Source organism: Triticum aestivum, chromosome 1A (genome assembly GCF_018294505.1).
Source record: "Triticum aestivum cultivar Chinese Spring chromosome 1A, IWGSC CS RefSeq v2.1, whole genome shotgun sequence".
NCBI lineage: Eukaryota > Viridiplantae > Streptophyta > Magnoliopsida > Poales > Poaceae > Triticum > Triticum aestivum.
The window spans coordinates 373,335,877-373,355,384 of NC_057794.1; the positions used below are offsets into that span (position 1 = coordinate 373,335,877).

The 19,508-nt window shown below is 45.1% G+C and overlaps 1 non-coding gene across 1 annotated transcript; it reads right to left on the reverse strand.

Annotated features, from left to right (window-relative positions):
- Positions 1–692: 692 nt before the first annotated feature.
- On the reverse strand, positions 693–772 carry TRNAL-UAG (transfer RNA leucine (anticodon UAG)). The gene has a single exon. It is a non-coding gene; the product is annotated as a tRNA-Leu (tRNA).
- Positions 773–19,508: the final 18,736 nt, after the last annotated feature.

A 19,508-nucleotide genomic window follows, 5' to 3' on the forward strand; every position in this document is an offset into this window, starting at 1 on the left:
GGAAATGAAGGGACAAAGGTTCTTTTTAAAGCAATTCTTTTTTCATAAAAATATTTAATGTCACTAAAGAAAATGTTTTATTTAAAACATTTTTTCTTTTTAGAAAAGAAATGGAAATTATTTCGAAATCTAATGATTAGAATAGCGGCAGATAATAAGGATCCACACAAAAGAGTTGCATAGCTTAATAACATCATACTGACATGCATAATTAACCACTGAGACTATAGAGCAGGTACTAGTATCGTGGATTGATGCATTTCAGTTAAAAGACCCGATGTGGCAAAGCCTTGCGTTAAAATAGTACTTGGCGTAGTTATTGTGCTTAAATCATTTTTAGACTTTTGTATTTTAGAAATGGTATGGAGAATATACAAGGCCCATGAAAGGAAGAGCAATGACTCATATAAATTACTTAATGGAAAAATGTCCCGAGGAAGCCCAATGAGAAACTAAGAATCATGTTATAGAGAAAAAAGTAACTATCATTCCTTTTTCTGACGAATCACGTAATCGTCCAAGTTCACAAACTAATAAGGTTATAAAATGAGTCGTAATCACAATTGAAATCGTTGAGAAAGAGATATGAGTTAGTATATCTTCTAAAGTTGCAAATAGCATAAGGGGAAGGTCCCATTACAAAATTGTAAATTCCGAATTGGTTTCTAATCTATTGTATTCTTTTTCAAGAATGCCGCCACTCGGATTTGAACCGAGATGCTTGAGCACTGCTTCCTAAGAGCAGCGTGTCTACCAATTTCACCATGGCGGCTAACTTCAAATAATAGGTAACTTAAAAGAATAGTAGCTATTATCTTGGGAACCGTCGATATTGGGAAAGTCCATAAAATTTAGGAACATTAGAGTTTTCATTAAAATAGACTTTGTTTACTAGTATCCTTTCCATTTTTTTACAATAAACTCTTGCTTTGTGAGGGAGTCCTGGATTAGAGGGTGTTCGGATAGCCGGACTATACCTTCAGCCGGACTCCTGGACTATGAAGATACAAGATTGAAGACTCCGTCCCGTGTCCGGAAGGGACTTTCCTTGGCGTGGAAGGCAAGCTTGGTGATACGGATATGAAAATCTCCTACCATTGTGACCGACTTTGTGTAACCCTAACCCTCTCCGGTGTCTATATAAACCGGAGGGTTTTAGTTCGTAGGACAATGTACACATCAACAATCATACCATAGGCTAGCTTCTAGGGTTTAGCCTCTTCGATCTTGTGGTAGATCTACTCTTGTACTACCCATATCATCAATATTAATCAAGCAGGACGTAGGGTTTTACCTCCATCGAGAGGGCCCGAACCTGGGTAAAACTTCGTGTCCCTTGCCTCCTGTTACCATCCGGCCTAGACGCACAGCTCAGGACCCCTACCCGAGATCCGCCGGTTTTGACACCGACATTGGTGCTTTCATTGAGAGTTCCTCTGTGTCGTTGCCGTCAGGCTCGATGGCTCCTACGATCATCAATAGCGATGTAGTCCAGGGTAAGACCTTCCTCCCCGGAAAGATCTTCGTCTTCGGCGGCTTCGCACTACGGGCCAATTCACTTGGCCGACTGGAGCAGATCGAAAGCTACGCCCCTGGCCATCAGGTCAGATTTGGAAGTTTAAACTACACGGCAGACATCCGCGGGGACTTGATCTTCGACGGATTTGAGCCACTGCCGAGCGCGCCGCACTGTCCCGACGAGCATGATCTATCTCTGCTGCCGAACAGTGCCCTGGAGGCCGCACCCGCATCAGCTTTGACCCTTAATTCGGAGCCAACCGTGCCGATCGAGGACGGACGGTTGGACGCCGCCTCGGGGGCTGCGATCTTAACGGCGATTGAGCCGAACACCAGCCCCGCACTCCGCGAAACGCATGATTCCAAGGAGCCGGACTCCTCTCCGGACTCCGAACCATTCGCGCCTCTACCGATCGAATCCGATTGGGCGCCGATCATGGAGTTTACTGCCGCGGACATCTTTCAACACTCGCCCTTCGGCGATATTATGAAATCACTAAAGTCTCTCTCTTTATCAGGAGAGCCCTGGCCGGACTACGGTCAGCGAGATTGGGATACGGACGATGAAGAAATTCAAAGCCCACCCACCACCCACTTTGTAGCCACCGTTGACGATTTAACCGACATGCTCGACCTTGACTCTGAAGACATCGACGGTATGGACGCCGATGAAGGAGACGATGAAGAACCAGCGCCTATTGGGCCCTGGAACACCACCTCGTCATATGACGTATACATGGTGGACGCACCAAAAGATGACGACGAGGAGCGGACGGACGCACCGAAGGCCTGTTCCCTCGAAAAGCAGTCAAAGCAGCGATGCAAGCGCCGCCCCAAATCCCGCCTTGACAGAAATAGCGATTACACAGACCCAGCGCTGGAGCAGGGCGAACTGCTGCCGGACAACAGCAATCCGGATAATCAAACCGAACAAACAAATCCTATCAAGGATAATGGTCCGGATGACATAACGCCGGACAGGCACCCGGAGCAGCAGACTGCCCGTAAAAGGCTTGTTGCCACCGCGAGGAGTCTGAAAAAGCGGATTCAAAAGCTCTCGGCCAGGTCAAAAGCCGCCCCCTAAAGGCACCAAGTATGAATTGTCCAGCCTCAACAAAATTCTGGACCAAGTATGTCAGATTCATAGTACCCTGGTAAACCTGCTAATAATACCCACAGAGAATGTTGGGTCTTCAAGCAGTCCAGCAAGCTCAACGCCGTACACAAGGGGGAGGATACACCAAGTGAAGACGAGGACGAGCCCCCCAAGCAAGACACGGGGGAACAAAAGCAATTTCCACCAGAAGTCAAAACAGTAAACGTGTTACACGTAATCAAGGGAAAAAACAACGCGGCACTCCCAGGAAAGTATACCCAAGTGCCTGTCACCACAAAGTCCTGCCACTAGTCATCTCAACCGATCACTTTCGACCATCGCGATTACTCAGCAAGTATCCGACACACAGGATGGGCTGCCCTGGTATTAGACCCAGTAATTGGCGGATATCACTTCACAAGGGTCTTGATGGACGGCGGCAGTAGCCTAAACCTAATATATCAGGATACAATCCGCGGGATGGGGTTAGACCAACACAAATTCGCCATAGAAATACTACCTTTAAAGGAGTAACGCCAGGCCCAGGGGCTCGTTGTACGGGCTCCCTCCTACTACAAGTTACATTCGGCTCCCCCGATAACTTCCGTCGCGAGCATTTAACTTTCCACATCGCTCCGTTTCAAAGTGGCTATCAAGCACTGCTCGGACGCGAAGCTTTCGCTCGCTTTAATGCAATACCACACTACGCCTCCCTCACACTCAAGATGCCCGGTCCACGTGGCATCATTACAGTGCACGGAAATATCAAGCGATCTCTTGCGCGCCGAAGAGAGTGAGGCTGCCTTGGCCGCCGCACACTAAAGGCACCCGGACAAGCGAAAGCATCCAATAGGTTGTCAAGACCTCAGATACAACTAATCAAGTCTGGCACCGCTATTTATACGGAAATAAGTGGTCCAACCCTTTGTCAATACAAGAGGCTCAACGCGTGCAGACAAGTGGCAATTTCTTATCATCTTGAATTATACATGGTTTCTTTAAAAACTATCCTTTTGCACGATAACTTTTTCACTTAACTTCCTCTCTTTTACAGACGATCATCGTGCTACACCCGTCCAGGATACGGCACAACGGAGACACAGGCGCAGACGTGCAGTAGGGACCCGCTCCAAGGATTCTTTTTAGATTAAGACCCTGCGTAAACCTTTTTTACTGTCTCTTGTTGATACATATCCACCGTTGAGAAGGATGCTGATGTCTTGGCATGTGGCCATGCCAGAACAATGCACGTACCTGGACACACAGGGCTTCTTACAAAGGCCACTATTTAGGCCCAGTTTATACCACAAAGACCGAATACCTTAGAGAGTGTTCGGCGTCGTGAGTTTGACCCTATATGCATCAGCTCCGAATCATTGTCTTTGGTCAAATGTTGGGTTTGCCCGGCTCCTGTGTTTTGGTGCCTTACGTTCTGCCTTGTCGGCTAAGGTAGCACCAGGAGAACTACTGCGATTGTGCCCTGGTTCATCTGGACGAGCACCTCAGTAAAGAAAGCCGAAAACTGACTGTCATGATATAGCGTGAGACTGGTCAACCACTCGATGACCTGTGGTAATGTTAGAATTCCTCCGCCTTCACAAAGGGCCATTTCCCGGCCAGGCATGTACGCACCCCGAGATCGGGAGAGTGCGTAGCCACCAGGGGCTATCTAGTAGCCCCACTGTCAAACTCCTATGGCTAAGTGAAAGTGCTAAAGCATTATAGTCCGGTTGCCTCGCTCACTCCGCTATCACCTCCTTAATAGGACCAAGGCGTTGGGTTAAGTGTGAATGCGTGCTTTTACGAGCACCTCCGCATTATATGCGTGAGGGTTGAAGCCGACGGCTGCAATCTTTCAGGTTATACACATGTATACATAAATGGCCGCCCAGGAGGCATCATATTGCTTTCAGGCAAAAGTATAAAAATAGCCTTATAAAAATTTATAAAAGCATTTCGCTTACAATGAGATTACATATCACTCAAACATAATATTTTTTGAGCACTGGGTCTCTATCAAACGGCACCCTCAAGAACTTCTTCAAAGTAGTGCTCGGCAGCCTTTTGACCTATAGCCGAATCCCGCGCCGCAACATTGGTAGCATCCATCTCCGCCCAATATGCCTTAACACGGGCAAAGGCCATCCGTGCACCCTCTATGCACGCCGACCTCCTCATCGCATTAATGCGTGGCACCACGTCAAGGACCTGCTGCACCAAGCTGAAATAGCTATTCGGTTTTGACCTTCCCGGCCATAGCTGATCCACAACAGACCTCATAGAGAGTCCGAACAACCTATTTAGTTCGGCCCATTCGGCTAATTGGTCGGTCAATGAAAGTGGACGCTCGGGAGAATGGAATTGTGTCCAAAACAGCTGGTCTACTCCACGGTCCGTCTGACCCTGGAAGTACTTGGCCGCATCGGAAGCGCTCGCCGCCAAATCCATATACACATCCTCCGAACTCCACAGCCGATCCAGAGGGGCATACCGTGGATCTCCGAATTTCCTCCGCAACATAAAGGATTTCCCAGCTACAATATCCCCGGCTTCCCGCAACTCCTCCTTCTTTGCCCTCATAGCAGAGCGGAGATCCTTTTTCGTCGCAGCAGCCTTCTCAAGGTCCGATACCTTTGCTTGGTTTTCCTTTTCAAGAACTCGGCAACGATCAGCGGCGGCTTTTAATTCTATGGCCATCTTGGCCATCTTGTCTCGGGTCTCGCCATGCGCGGCCTTCTCGGCTTGCAACTCTTCGGCCGCCTTCATAGCAGCCGCATTACCCAACCTCGCTTGTTCCTTGGCTCGGGCAAGTTCTGGCCGCAAGGCTTCAACAATGGCAGCTCCATCTGCAGTCACAACATATTAAAGATACTGGCATCATGCTGCTCTTCCTATGTGGCGTTTACCAGATATTGACACTTACCCTGTGCCTTGTCAAGACTTTTGTTAACAAGCTCGATGTCGGCGTCTGCCGCATCCAACTGTCGTTCTAAATGTGCAAACTCGCTAGTCTGGCTAGCCACCGGAGCTTCCATCACCTGCACATAGAGGCAGTATGGTTATTTCCTGGGAAAATGATCCTCTGTTCGTCGTCGTTTCCGACGACAACCAGAGTCTCAGGGGCTACTATCTTTTATGTACATTCTTTTACGTACCTCAAAGCCTGTCAGTAGACTCACAAAAGTTTCATGCAATCCGCTTTCGGCGGACGATATTCTCTCCATCACCGTATTCATCATCACATGGTGTTCATCTGAGATGGCCGCTCGCCCCACCAACTCCCTCAGAACATCCGATCGCACACTAGACGGTGCCGGACTCTTTTGTCTGCTCTCTTCGGGAGCCGGACACTGGGAGCTTCGGGGGTCAATGGGATTATCTTCTGGCCTCACCAGACTCGGAGAGGCCCTCCACGACGACACTTCAGGGTCGCCCGCTTCTGGAGCGAAGGAGTCCGGAGGAGGCGTTTCGCTCTCCATCATCTCTGGAAGAAGATCCCCTGAAGATGAGCTCATTTGAGAGGGGCTAAGGCCCGAACTGCAAAAATATATGCGGTTGTTATTTTCTCAGAAGAAAAAGATGGCATATCTGTACTATTAAAAGTATTTCGGGTCGCTTACGACTCGTGGGAGAATTGATCCCCCCGCGGACTTTGTGCGGCAACAGCGCCCCCAAGGTAGGACCCTCTGTGGAAGACTTCTTCTCCCGTTTGGAAGCTTCGGCTTCCGAATCCCCGGGCGCAGTCCTTTTCCTCTTCTGGTCGCCTTCCCTCATGGAGACGCTCGCTCCCTTGGCTAGAATGGGCAGCGTTGGGGGTCCGCGTCCGCCTGCATTATCCTCCACAGTATCTTCCTTCGAGGGCTCCAGGAAAGGTGCGGTCTAGAGCATCTTTTCCAATACCGGATTTTCCAAACCCTCAGGGAGGGGGGCCGAACACCGAATCAACTTCGCCTTTGTTAGCCAGTCCTGGTCAAAAAGTGAACTCTCAGAAATAACTTCGTAACAAAGTAGAGATAGTATGTTCGGCCGGAAGATGCCTTACCTATTCGACGGTGCGGTTACTACTCAGGCCCACGTCCTCGGTGATTTCCAGACACTCCACCTGAGGTCCGAAGAATGACTTGTACATCTCCTCGTGCGTCAGGCCGAGAAAATTTTGAATGGCACGTGGTCCCTCGGGATTGAACTCCCACAGGCGAAGAGGCCGGCGTTTGCAAGGCTGGACTTGACGAACCAGCATAACATGTATTACCGCAACCAAACTGAAATCTCCATTGAAGAGATCTCGAATGCGGCCTTGCAGTATAGGCACGTCCTTGACTGGGCCCCAGCTCAGACCTCTGCTGATCCATGACATCATCTGTGGTGGAGGGCCTGAGCGGAAAACAAGGGGGCCGCCCACTTGGCACTTCTAGGAGCCGTGATGTAGAACCACTCCTGTTGCCACAATTCAGACACCTCTGGGATGGAACCTTTGGGCCACAGAGCTCCCGTCATCTTGCGTATTGAGGCACCTCCACACGCTGCATGTTGCCCCTCGACCATCTTCGGCTTCACTTCAAAGGTCTTGAGCCATAGGTCAAAGTGAGGGGTAACCCGGAGGAAGGCCTCGCACACGACAATAAATGTCGTGATATGAAGAAAGGAGTCCGGAGGTAGATCATGAAAATCTAGCCCGTAGTAAAACATCAAACCCCTGACGAAAGGATCCAGGGCAAGGCCTAGACCCCGGAGGAAGTGGGAAACGAACACGATGTTCTCATTGGGTTCGGGGATGGGGACGGTCTGCCCTCGGGGAGGCAGCCGATGCAAAATCTCGGCGGTCAGATATCTGGCCTCCCTCAACTTCTTGATGTCTTCTTCCGTGATGGAGGAAGGCATCCATCGGCCTTGAAGGCTAGATCCGGACATGACTGGAGGTTCGGAGCACCTGACCTGAACTTCGGGCGTTTGAGCTTGAGGTGGGGGAAGGATTCGATTGAGCACGGGAGGGAAAAATAAAAGCCTTGTCCCCTTTATAAAGAGGGTGAGTATCAAGCGTCCTCTCCGTGTCCGTTTGGACTTGCCTATAATCTAGGAGTCCTAGAAGCGGTTGGGTTACCCACGCCCGTATTGATAAGAATCCCGGGATAAGGGGACACGATCTCTGCTTTAACAAGACGTGCCAAGGAAACCGCCTCGCATGACGCACTGAGGTGGGATAATAAAACGACTCGGATAAAGGCTTGGCCGTGGTGTGTCACGCTACGGAATACGTCAGCAGATTAGATTGGTGTAAGTATTATTCTCTCTATGGCAATATGTGGAAACTTATTTTGCAAAACCGGACACTATCTTTGTATTCAAAATCTTCTATGAAGTACTTGGAGGAGGAACCCGCCTTGCAATGTCGAAGACAATCTGCACGCCGAACTCGTCATCATTGAAGCCTGGTTCAGGGGCTACTGAGGGAGTCCTGGATTAGAGGGTGTTCGGATAGCCAGACTATACCTTCAGCCGGACTCCTGGACTATGAAGATATAAGATTGAAGACTCCGTCCCGTGTCCGGAAGGGACTTTCCTTGACGTGGAAGGCAAGCTTGGCGATACGGATATGAAAATCTCCTACCATTGTAACCGACTTTGTGTAACCCTAACCCTCTCCGGTGTCTATATAAACCGGAGGGTTTTAGTCCGTAGGACAACGTACACATCAACAATCATACCATAGGCTAGCTTATAGGGTTTAGCCTCTTCGATCTCGTGGTAGATCTACTCTTGTACTACCCATATCATCAATATTAATCAGGCAGGACGTAGGGTTTTACCTCCATCGAGAGGGCCCGGACCTGGGTAAAACTTCGTGTCCCTTACCTCCTGTTACCATCCGGCCTAGACGCACAGTTCGGGACCCCCTACCCGAGATCTGCCGGTTTTGACACCGACACTTTTCCCAATAGAGACACAAACACTGCTTGAAAGAGTTGGAACTTCTTTTTTCTAACTTGCAATTATAGAACTAATGTTTTCTAATTAATTTCTTGTTTACATTTTGAAAATTCTTTCAATACAATGAAAAAAATCCAAAAGGGTTTCTATTTAATGATGAAATTAAAATGGATAAATGGAAAAGGCTTTTTGGATTTTTTAAAAATTTCTAGAAGGAAAGTCTTTATGCTCTTATTAATAAGATTTACTAACCTTATGATTTTGGAGAAGATAGGTGGAAGTTGTAAGGATGAGGATTTAGAGCTCTCGGGTGCTCCGCACCCCTATACGTACAATACCAAGAAAAAAAATACCGAGAAATTTGAAAAAAAATCTGGGTTTTTGGGATATCAAACATGGGTTCCCGATGCACTCCCGTCTGAAATTTGGTGAAAAAATACCAGGAAACGTATTCACGGCAAAAAAGACAAAAAATTCCTATGTATAGCAAAACACTGTTTGGGTACTTTTTTTTCCGGGCAGTAATTCCTTCGCCACGGATATGTTTTTGGGTATTTTTTCACGAAATTTCACACGGAAGTAGATTGGGAAACCAGGTTTGACATCTCGAAAATTTGATATTTTATTTATTTTCTGGGAATTTTTTACGAATATTTTTCGTATAGGGGTGCGGAGCACCCGAGAGCTCCTGTGTATTTTCCGAAGTTGTAATCCTATTGTAAGAATACTCCACTTTTCATAATTTTCATAATAAAATATGAGGATTCTATTATGAAAATTATAAAAAGTTCATTGATAGGAAAAGAATACTTAGCACACAGTATACCAAACAAAACTTTTTTTCATGTATATAAGAGGGGTTTTTTGTTCTAAGAATATTGTACCGAGTAATTCGACACATAAAAGTACATTTAAAGAAGAATGAAAATTATTAAATAATTGGACATCTTTTTTGATAAGTCAATTCATATTATTCCAAAATCTTATTATTTGTTTGTTGCCCAGAAAAACCCTTTGGTTTTGGATGCTCATTCCCGCTCCAAAATGATCTTGATTTTACTAAAGAATAAGATTGTACTATGGAAAAATAAGTCTTTTGCTTCCAAATATTTTTATGAATACGTTTTTTTGACATTGAAGTACGTTTTTTGGAACCGCCATTCAAAAAGGAAATTAATTTTTTCTACTTGTATGTGAAAGACATCTATTGCTGCAAATCAATCCTTCTTTCTTCTTTTTATTAGTATTTATACTTAGATACTGAAAGATACTTAAATTTTGAATTAATTTTTACTTCATTTTGTCCAATGCAGATAAGACAACAAGAATTTTTTAACATTTTTTCTTTATATATTTTATACTTGTTTTTTAATAATATAGAATATATAGAAGGGTTTCTCATTTAAATCTATTTATATCTATTTATATCTATTTATATACCGAGTATATTCCATATATAGATATATGGTATGGAAGCCTATCCCCCATATAAGATAAGACGAGGGGATAAAAAGAAGGGAAAATGAAAATAGTTAATTAAGTTCATAATGGTATTCCATAAAGGAAAGGAATTCCAATCAAAACAAAAAATACCGAGTCTCTTAAACAAGACATTCAAAAACTTAGGTAATTTATAGTCATTAGGATTTTAGTTCTATATGAAGTAAGGACTATTAGATAATTTCTTATAAACATAGGCTTTCATTGGAATTCACTCAATCAGTTAATTATGGAACAAGAGTTGTTTCATCTTTGGTTTAAAGAAATATAAAAATGAATTATGAATAGAAAGTAAAATGATTCCACTTTTTTATTTTTATAAATATCTTTATTTAGGTAATAAAATAACTTTGTTACCTAGTTATTTTATAAAAAAATTGAATTTAACCAACTAAACCCATTTTTAATTTTTAATTATTTCAATGAGATAAATTTTGTAAAAATTAAGAATTTCAGTATTATTTCTTATTCTTTTTATTTATTCTTTCAGAAAGAGATAATAATTGGTTTGGTGAATCAGAAACAATTTTATAGAAAAATTGAAGTAAAAATTCCAATTTCTTTTCTTATGGAACATACATATCAATATGCATGCGTAATCCCTCTTCTCCCACTTCCAGTTATTATGTCAATGGGATTTGGCCTTATTCTTATTCCGACAGCAACAAAAAATCTTCGTCGCATATGGGCATTTCCTAGTGTTTTACTCTTAAGTATAGCTATATGGTATTCTCAGTTCAACTGTCTACTCAACAAATAAATGAAAGTTCGATCTATCAATATCTATGGTCTTGGACCGTCAATAATGATTTTTCTTTAGAATTTGGATACTTGATTGACCCACTTACTTCTATTATGTTAATACTAATTACTACTGTAGGAATCCTGGTTCTTATTTATAGTGATGGTTATATGTCTCACGATGAAGAATATTTGAGATTTTTTTGTTTATATAAGTTTTTTCAATACTTCCATGTTGGGATTGGTTACTAGCTCCAATTTGATACAAATTTATTTTTTTGGGAACTCGTGGGAATGTGTTCTTATTTATTGATAGGCTTTTGGTTTACACGACCAACGTGCGCCTATACTTGCTTGGAGACATTCATCGAAGGTTGTGAAAAGTAATAACCTTTGATTAGTGATATTTCACTTTCATCACATCAAGAAAGTATTAGCTTGCCTCCTTAATTTTTCATGACCCTCTACACCATCCTGTCTTGAATCATATGCTTATTAAGTTGCAACCCTTATTTCATCAGATACGGTGATTGATTATATCTCTTTTCGAGTCAAATATGATGGCTATTTTGCTGTTCTTCTCCTGTTTTCAACTATTTATATTAACTTTTGTCTCCGAGTAGAATTTAAGGCACTAGAACTAGACATCCCTGCCATCCAAGGGTGACTGATCAGACACTCTTAAGGTCACGCTTGGATTCGGTGTATTGCAATACAGGGGTGTAAAATTTATAGGTGTATTACTAGCATATATGCCCGTGCGTTGCAACGGGAGTGAAAATTAGTGTGTTCATCAGTGTGGCACAATAGCATCTAGAAGGTATCACAACGCAGGGAGACACACATCAAGCTTCAAAAGAAATGCATATCAATCAGGCATTAATCATCCAACAACCCTCAACGCGAGTACTAAGGATCAATTAATTCTTCTTATAATCCTACCATCTACACTTAGTTAGCTTTACACCTCCACGCATCCAATTTGTAGCACACTGATTGACCTCGCTACTACACGTGTCCGACTTGTAGCGGTGGCGGTCATCCTTGTTGTGTCCATGTGGTCGACTTTGCTACGTTGTACGTATGACTTGTTGTGTTGGCATCATTTATGTAACTGGTTTTGCAGCACAGTGGTCCAACCTCCCATAGAAAAATAATAGCGACGACTGTTGTTACATTGGTGTGCTTTCGGATATAGCAAGCAATTGGCCTTTCAACGTTGTGTTTGAGCAATATCAGCGGGCCTAAAACACCGAGAAATAAAAACATTCCCTTGCACATTGAAAAGGTTAACATGCTGCCCAAAAATCAAAGCTGAAGGCAAGTCATTTGCTTCGTTTTTCGTTTTTGAGTAGTTCACGAGTGAGACCCGATTGATCCCATGAAAAGAAGGCAACAACATCTCTTGTGTTGCACACATCTCGGGGGGGTGTTTGTTAGTGCGCATTAACATTCAACCATCACTCACCAGCTATATATACCACTCCAACCAGGTATTTTATATCTTTGTTAGTTAGATTCAGTCATACCATACACTCCATGGGACATGCAAGCACATCCCAAGCCTACAATCCAGCCATACTTCCCACATTTCCGTTTAGAGCCAACATTTAATTTTTTTTCGTCAAGCTCTATTCCAACAGTTTCATTTAATTAGAGCCAACATTAATTCCTTCACTACCGCACCATACCCTTCCTTGGGCTTGATGATTATTCAACAACTATCCCGCGTATATAAACTGGTGGATTTTTTAGGATCAAAGCGAGGTGGGATAAATATTCAAGCGAACCCTCCCTATGTAAAAAATGTTCGCGCTTTTTAAATTAAAAAATGGTTGTGTTTTCGTATTTGAACATAAATTAATAAATATTCTGGATTTTCAAAAAATGTACGTGTTTCTCAAAGTTGTTCGGAATGGTTTTGTTCTATTTTTCACAACTTTTAAAAATGTTCAGAATTTCAGAAAATGTTCCTGTTTTCAGAGATTGTTCACAAATCTTAAAAATGTTCATGTTTTCATTTTCAGGAGTTTCAAATAATGTTCCTGTTTCCAGTTTTTGAAAATGTGTTTTCCAATTTTGTTTGGGTTTTTCAAAAATTGTTTGGATTGTTTTTTTTCAACATTTTCACAAGTTTTCAGAATTATTATTGGAATTTCAAAAAAAAGTTCCCCTATCCATAAATTGGTCAATTTTTCCGAAAATGTTCATGTTTCAATTTCTTTTCCGGAGCTTCAATTTTTTTGTGTTACCAATTTTGGTCGCAAGTTTCAAGAAATGTTTGCGTTTCCATATTTTGTTTTGGAATTAAAAAAATGTTCCTGTTTGAAAAAAAGTATTCAAGATTTTAAGAAAATGTTCATGTTTTTAAAAAATGTTTCATTTTTTAAATATGTTTACAAATTTGTAAAGTGTTTGCGCTTCGCAAAAAATTCTGGTATTTTTTTCAAAAATAGTTGATATATCAAAATTTAAAAAATATTCGTATCTGCGCTGGCGATTGGTTCTTAGAAGTTTTCACTGCTTTATAACCACTAAAGATCGGTAGGTCAACTGGTTGGATTGTTATGACGCGAACGTACAAATTAACCCCAGTGTCCCATGACAGACGAAAATTAGGAAAAAAATACCATGGGACAAACAATATTATGACCAAACCAAGAATACCTATTATCTTTAATAATAGATATAATATATAGGTATAGATACCGGTCACAAGTCATTTTCGGCCGGAAACGGAACCGACCGGCGGAGACCTGTATTTTTTACAAGTGTAATTGAGAGAAACACGCTAATTCAAACAGGGCCTAAAGGAAATACATGTCATGCTGCACTGCTGCAGTATACCATTACTCCTAGGTTTTAGGGTGACCATTACTCGTAGTCGTAGTCTAGATGTAGCCTCTTTCTGCACAACTGGATCATCAACGTGATACACATTCCAGGTACAGTATATCATACTTTAGTCATCTTGGAAAGTATGTCTCAAAGGTTCTTTAATAAATCACATTTTCTTGAGTGAACCTTCTTCCGGAAGATGAAAGAGCATCTCCTTTCATTTTCTTTTATCATTGATCAGATGCCTTACGGCAGACATGTGGTCTGGTATCGGCTCATTAGCCGAATTCTAGTGATATATTCCCTCTTTTTAGAATTTCAATATTAGATAGTATCATAATGTCAATTCTTTGTCAATTTAGAACTAGAAACAAATTTTGCATGTTTGATGTGGACATAATATTCTGAGAGAAGCATAATTCGCGAGCTTTGCTTGCACGAAAGCCTGTTAACAAGGTTGGTTTTGAGAGCAAGATCTTTGATTCTCTTGTAGGTTGATGATTTTGTCATGTTGGTTCCTGGTTCCTTCTTTCTTTCTTGCACATGCCAGATAACTCTACTGCCCTGAATTGATCACCGACAACATTCCTGTTTTTGGCATGAATATAGTTAATGGGCAGCTAATGAAGGTTCTGCCTGTTTGCCCTCGATAACGTTTTCTAGGGTGCATTCCACCATATTAATTGAGTTCCATGCATCAGCAAGTAGAACTAAAGTCCGAACTGATGGAGAAGGGCGGATAGTCCACATATACGTCAACACATTCAAGTTCGGTTAGCGTTAGAGAAAATTCGTGTTTCTGCAGAGCATGCATCTACTGTTTTCAGCTTGAGATACAAAAGTTAAGGCTTTGGAAGCTTGGAATGAATTTTGCGACACGGATACCGGTTGAACTGACAAAGGTGAGCGGTTCTTTTAGACATCTACTGACAAGTGACAACTAATGCACGCAATATATACTCCTGCGGTTTCAGCTCACAAACAATTGTTCGCTGATGGATCGGTAGGATTTTTTAGGCAACAGTTTGAACTTCGGCATATCTTCGCTTGTGCATTTCTGAAAATAACTTGTGTGGATGCAAATCTTGAGCATAAACATAGAATCCGTAGTTGACCTAAAAGATCAACCAGACAACACTGAGCAGCGTTGTCATTATTTATGCCCTGCCACATGTCTGTTACTTCGGATGGATGGGATTGCTTGCGAGCACAACTCCATCACCACCAAAGAACTGATTCGTGCTGTCTTGTGCAATACTCCTCCTTTAAAAAGTCCAATTGCAAATGAATTGTTTTTATCAGGGAGGGAGCAGGATAATGGCCGATACAAAGTTGTCGGTTCATTCTTCCGTTTCCGTGCCATGCTAATCGTAGCTCGATCCCACAAATAGAAGCAGGTTCTCTCTTTCACCCCATTATGCATGTATGTAGCTGCTTGCAGTTGCAGCAGTGACTTAGCTGTTAAGAAAAGAGTCGGAATTTGGTGCAGAAAACTGAAAAATCCTAACTAATATTTCGCTAAAAATAATCCAACCATGCTGTACCCTTGTAAGTAAAACCATCCAGGAATGACAATTACAAATTTATTACTCCCTCGGATCCATATTATTTGCCAGCAGTGACTTATTTCGCCTCTTTTCCAGTTGCTTTGTTTTCACCCTTCGATTCATCTGAGGTAATTACTTGAGGAGTTCACGTACGTAGCTCAACTTCAGCAGCCCCGAAAGGCCGAAACTACACTTGGCAGCAGGACCATAGTGCTGGCTGATAGCGCGCGATCGGATCAGAGAGCACGCAGCAGGAGCACGGTGGAGGAAAATCACAACGTAGATGCAGGCATCATTTTCCGCCCATTCTTTCCTAGCTTTTCGAGATCAAAAGCAGACCCAAAAACTACCGTTCTTTCCCGCCCACCTCCTAGGCCGCTTTCCCTTCCATGCAACAGGCCCAACTGATTGCCCCATGGACGATGCACGCACGTACGGATAACACTAGGCCACGACTAGCCGCGGCCATGGCTGGGCCGCTTGCTTAACAGCCCTAGGCTAGGCTACACCATCTTTTCCCCCATCAGAAACGCTAGAAAAGATGATGCAAAGTCCGGTTGGCCATTGCATGGGCGCATGTGTGTGCGTGTGACCCCATGCAGCAGCCATCAACCTTGTAGTAGTAGTTGGCACCGAATCCCACTCTCCAATGCAGCAGCGGCAGCAGCGGCAGCAGCGGCTTCACCATGACACATCCATCGCTTTCCTCCTCCATCCATTATCATCAAAATCATCATCGCCTCCTACGCCCCCCCACTTGTCCTTCCTCCTTTCCGGCTCTCGAAAGCTGCGTATCCGTGCCTCTTTCCAAGAGAGCGTCTACTTGGAGCCCACAGTGTTGGTACTCGCCGTTTCGGGCGTCTTCCTGTTGGGTTTCCGAAATGAAATCTGGGCCTGCCTGAACTGAGATCTGGAGGCCCTTTGCTGCTGCGGCCGGCTTCTGATTCCTTGCCTATTTTAAAACCTAGATTGGTATGATGGCCGTCTTTTGCGATTGATTCGTGGCGCTTTAACCGTTTTGGAGGTGTGAAACCAGGCCGAGACTTGATTGTTTAGGTGTTTTTTGATTGAGAAATTGTGAAGATGCTGGATGGAGGTCGGGCGAATAAAGCGCGCTCTTGTCGTTGGCACTCACAAATCACATTTCTCTTCTTTTTTGGGGTATCGCTGGCTAAGGAAGGAATGATTCACAGAGTTCCTTGTCCAAATGGTACTGGTGCACGACATATGTAGCATTCGGGCTAAAGATGCAGCCTCTCTTCTTATTGGTTTGGTGAAATGATTTTTTTGCGGTTTTTTTGGGTGAAATGATGATAAAACATGTGAGATGTTTTCCTTGATTCACTGGAATTTCAGAGCGAAACAGTCCGATCATGGCAGAAGCTGAAATTAACCAGGCGAACGGAAGAGGCAACAAATAAATCATATTTCGAAGATTCAGAAATAAACTCTCACATATCTGTAAATTTTCATGGTTTGAAAAACTAGGCGGATCTCGCGGGATTCGGTCGGTGGTTGTTTTTGATGGATCCGTTCAGACCCGGTTTTTGTTCGCCTTTGTTCATGTGTCTTCGTTGGATTCTTCCAGTCTAAACTTCTCTTCATCGACAGCGGTTGTTATTCTGATGTTTGGTTTTACGGGGCCTTAGCACGACGACCTCCCAACGGTCTACTGCAACAAGTTGTGCCCGGCTCCGGCGAGGGAGGGGCGATGACGGCGGCGCGCCTTTGGCTCGCTTCAATGCTTGTAGTTGTCGTTAGGTGGTCTACGAATCTGAATGTATTTTTTTAATGATTTTTTGTGTTCGTTGTACTGTCATGATTGAAGATGAATAGATCTGCAAGTGACACGAGCTCGTTTTGCCAAACAAGTGGTCTGCTTCATGTTTTGCCACGGTGCAGTATGCTTTTAGATATATGTTTTGAAAATCTCGGGACCAAAGTGACCCGGGAGACAGAACGCCTGTCCGTGGAAATGTCTCTTCGCTCTCAAGTTGATCTGAACTGTGGTAAACCCCGACGCAGACCACTTGACAATGCCACTTTACCGTCAAGGTTAATAATCTTGGCTGTGGTAACCGTGTCAGCACGTATGATATGCAGGCAGGCAGGTAGGCAGGCCAATTGGAAGCCAGTGTAACTGACGAGGAGATGCAGGAACAGGGGCAGCAAGCACAACACGGTCCCTGCACGGTGTGGTCGCATGCATGCAGCACAGAAAATAGTACAGAATGTCATTTTGGCATGGCCGGGCGGGCAGGCAGTTGGTTGGAGGCACGCTGCCGGCCTCGCCGCCCCATGACCCGTCCCTCGCCGTCGCCGCGCCCCAGCGACACGCCGGCAGGGGCCGCCTTGGGTGGGAGCCCGTGCTCTGTGCTGGCGCGCTCTGGCCCCGGCCGGGCACACCTTGATGTTAACCTGACCTCCTCCTCCCTCTCGCCGCAGACTGCAGCATGCACTGTGTCTCTCAGGGAATAATCCTGCACACACACCACATCTCGATCCGCTTCCCCGTTCTGGGGCTCGTCCCATGTAATCCAACCAGCGCCGCTGCTGTTCCTGACATGCCCTGCCCTGCCCTGCCCTGATACATCACAGATTTCCCGTCCGGTCCAGTCCCAGTTCGGCACTCCATATCCTCCGGGATCTTCCGCGGCCCGCCCCGGCCACGCCGATGCGGCGAGCCAATCATTCGCCGGCAAACCGGAGGGAGGTGACTGTGCGTGCGTGAGTGAGGGTGAGGCTGTGAGGATCGCAATCACATCGCATCAATCACACGGGACGGGACAAAAACCGGCCGGGGAGGGAGGCCAGGCAGGAAGCAACGCGCCATGATGGGTCGGGTGGGGGGTGGTGCGCCGGTGACGCGAGCCATGTGGCGTGTGCGCGCCTGCCCGGCGACAGCGGCTCGACACGGCAGCGGTGGCCGCGAGCTCGGGAGATTTGTTTTTACGGGCGCGCACCATGCACGCACCGCCCCGCCCGCGCCTGCGCCGACCGGCCGGGGGTTTTGTAATGCCGAAACGGGCGAGGAGTTTCCCTCCCGCGTTAGAAAAACTCGGGGAAATCAGGCCAGATCTAGCCGGCCACATGGCCGGGGTGCTAGGTGATGGTACACGTAACGTAGCACACCGAGCGAGCGGGTGCATGATCGGCTACGGGCTCGGGGTGGTCGGGGCAGGCAGGGGTGGGGGCCGTGCCCGACATGGCGATCGACAAGACCGATGCTGGCGGGGTGGCGGGGCCCGGCGGTCAACAGCTTCACTCGACGCACGCACCTGCATGCATGGAAAAGGGCGGTGGTACTTCTGCCGCTGGGCACAGTGAGCCAGTGACTGAGCCGAGGGATTACGCAGGGATTCACGATGCTGTGCTGCTCTTGGATCAGACCTGCAAGGCTGCCAAAACGCAAGGATTGGTTTGGTACGTGGATCTACTGCGTGCGACCAAGGTTATGGTTTCTTCGTGTGGCTCTCGGTGGAATGTCCAAGGGGATGATAAACTGGCTAAGGCTCCAACGCGGACCCACAAATCGCCCGCAAAATGTTTGGATTGAGATGTCCAGATGTTGCAAGTCATCCAACATTGCTCAGCATCTGTTCACGAACCAATCCTCGTGTTCATTTTCCTGCAAACCGAAAACAAGTTACGGATTTTGTGGGAGTCCGAACACCTGCCACGTAGGACTCGATACCTTTTTTTGTTTGAGGCGAGGACTCCGACACCTAAGCCCACCCAAAATTGAGGCAAGAGGCCACGCATTTGAAGCGGTACGCACTGTTCCGACGGCAAAACCCTCCTTTCTCCATCCTCTACGCTAACATCCCATCGGTCTCCACACCAAATTCCTGCCCTTTTCGTCATCATCGTTGCATGGACCCGTATGAAAAGTTACCGGAGACCACGGAGGTGACACGACAAGCCTGCCGCCTCAAGCCGAAGGAAAAGGACGGGGGGGGGGGGGGGGGCAAAAATAAGGACGAGGGCGAGGCCTGGGACATGGTGCAGGGGTCGGGCTGGACCTGGGACACGAGGCGCCGTTGCCGTCCATGCACACACTGAAGGAAATATGCCCTAGAGGCAATAATAAAGTTATTATTTATTTCCTTATTTCATGATAAATGTTTATTATTCATGCTAGAACTGTATTAACCGGAAATATAATACATGTGTGAATACATAGACAAACAAAGTCTCACTAGTATGCCTCTACTTGACTAGCTCGTTAATCGAAGATGGTTATGTTTCCTAACCATAGACATGTGTTGTCATTTGATTAATGAGATCACATCATTAGGAGAATGATGTGATTGACATGACCCATTCCATTAGCTTAGCAC